We start from the raw sequence: 2,674 nt of genomic DNA, 5'->3' as shown, positions 1-2,674 counted from the left end.
GAAGACCAAGATGTTCAAGACAAATGTCCCAACCCTTCAGCAAGCCAATGAAAAGTGGTAACATTTGTTATATTTACTTCATTATATTTTTGTTGAACTTTTTAAGAGGACTATTAGACATCATGATATTTTTGCCACTAAATATCTTAGTATTTATTTCTAAAAACTAAGAACATCCTTCCTTAATGACAAGATTAGTATCTCACCTATTTAAAAATTATTATGATTTAATCAATACCATCTAACACCATGCTAGCTCATATTTACCTTTTCCTCATTGTCTCTGACTGTTTCATGGATGCTTTATTCATACAATCATCTAATCAGTTTCCACTCACTGTATCTGCTTGTTCAATCTTTTTTTTTCCCCAAGGAATTCTTTTATAACTGAGATTTTATTGGTTGTTTTGAGGATCACTACACAGACATTTCAGTTTGTACACAATTCTTCACATACGTACAAGAAATCTAAAATATCATGTAGTTGTGATTCTTAACAGTTATTCCAGTGACTTTCCAGCTTAAAATTTGGAGCAAACTTTCCTTAACAGGATATCAAGTACCAATATCTTCAAATATTGATATGTTGTTACATCATAAGTCCCACTGATTCACAATTTAATATCATATACACTACATACCTAAACTGTCAATCGTTCACAGCACATTAACCAAGTTACTAGGAAAACTGAACTACTACGACCAAAGATGTTATAGTATAGTGCACAAAATTCTGACCAGGAGAGCCAAGATCAAAAAGTGGTTTGCTGGAGGAAATAATTCTACCAAAACAATATGGGAAGAGAAGTAATTAAGTGTTCAAGACATTAAATGCACAACTGACTCCAAACTGCCATTTAGTGTGCTTTTGTATTATAGGATATAAAAGCTACCCCCCATCTATGGAATGTTAAGCTGACACCCAAGACAATCAAAGCCTCCCGTATCCAATATCCCACTATTTTCTGGTTGTACCAAAAAATAAACAACCAGCAAATGATTTCACCTCTTAAAAAAAAGCATTTACACTTAAAAAATGGGATGAGGTGGGATTCCCTCCTTTTTAAAAATGTTTCTAGAGCTACTAAAAAACTTGCATTTACAAAATAGTTGATAAAAATATTCCTCTGGATTGTACAAGAAGGGAGACAGGGACCACTGACAGGACTGAGTGTGTGGTCATTAATCAGACTTGGCTTCTTTCTCTTCTGCTTCATCAGAGGCCGGGCTCTCCTCGTTTCTAGTCTCTCCATTTTCTGCAGGCAAGTCTTCTTTAGTCTCTTGGTTGGCCACTTCCGCCTGCTTTCTCTTTGTTCCTCTTTTCCCTTTTGTTTGCACTTTTTTGTCTGAAGATTTATCCTTTCCCGCCGCCTTTTTTGGCTTCGTTTCCACTTTTGCAGGAGCTGGTTTAGCTGACAACCTCGCCGATCTCCTCTTGGGCTCCTCCTTCGCCGCCCCCTCGGCGGAGCTGACCTTCCTCTTGGGCATCGTGGCGGCGGGGCGGGCGAGAGCCGGGTGCCTGCTTCGCGCGCTGAGTAGCCTGACCGCTGCCGCTCCTCCCGCCTTCTCAATCTTTTAAGTCGTTTTTAATTTAAACAATTGCCCCATTGCCCTACCTTCCTTTTTCATGTTGTTCTTTAGTAGCTAAGTCATGTCTGACTTTTTTGTGACCCCATGGACTGTAACCCACCAGGCTTCTCTGTCCATGGGATTTCTCAGGCAAGAATACTGGAGTGGATTGATGTTTCCTTCTCCAGGGCATATTTCCCAACCCAGGGATTAAACCCGCATCACCTGCATTGGCAGACGGATTCTTTACCACTGAGCTACCAGGGAAGCCTCTTTTTCATATCATGATGTGAAATCTAGATATGGCTTTTGGAGATTCATTATAAATATTTTTCTAGCCATCTATACATTCAAAGTCTGTTCTCAGTAAAACTTTTTTTTTTTTTTTTTAATAATCAAGATATGGGATTTCCATATCTTGGTCCAGGGGCTAAGACTCCAAGCTTCCAAGGCAGGGGGCTGGGGTTTGATCCCTGGTCAGGGAACTAGATTGTAACTAAGAGTTCACATGCCATGACTAAAGGATTCTACATACAACAATGATGATCAAAGATCCTGTGTGCTACAATTAAGATGCAGCATAGCCAAACAAATTAAATATTAATAAATATAAAAAATAATCAAGGTAAAATAGTATAATATATACAAAGATTACTGGTGTGAAGCAAGATAGCATTCTCTGATACTTCCGTTTCCTCTTCTTATTTCTCTTTCTTATCCTTCCCTCGTTTTATCTTACATCTTCATTCACAGAATTCTCGTTGATACATATGATATTGATAAATGTTTTCTGGGTTCTTGGAGAATAAGGCAATATTCCTTTATCAACAAATATTTAACTAGTACCCAACATAGAGCTGGCAGAAACTTGGATTCATGGGAAGTAGTCTTATAAGGGGAATTTCCTACTTTTCCCAGTGCAAAACTCTTGATAGAGTTGATTCTTGAATTTAGTGCTATGTCCCCCATCTTCTATTTTGTAGCTACAAAAAAAATATGGCTATAGCATAACAACTTCCCGGCATCTGAGAAGAGACACCAACCCCCAAATCAGAAAAAAATTGTAGAAATCATTGGTACTTTCAAAGCAATTTTATGTAAATTC

At 37.9% G+C, this 2,674-nt stretch overlaps 1 pseudogene; it reads right to left on the bottom strand.

Annotated features, from left to right (window-relative positions):
- Window positions 1-873: 873 nt before the first annotated feature.
- LOC136145177 (non-histone chromosomal protein HMG-14 pseudogene) lies at window positions 874-1,514 on the bottom strand (annotated as a pseudogene).
- Between the last annotated feature and the right edge of the window lie 1,160 nt (window positions 1,515-2,674).

This window comes from Muntiacus reevesi, chromosome 12 (genome assembly GCF_963930625.1).
Source record: "Muntiacus reevesi chromosome 12, mMunRee1.1, whole genome shotgun sequence".
Taxonomy (NCBI): Eukaryota; Metazoa; Chordata; class Mammalia; order Artiodactyla; family Cervidae; genus Muntiacus; species Muntiacus reevesi.
This window is presented reverse-complemented; position numbering and strand designations above follow the sequence as displayed.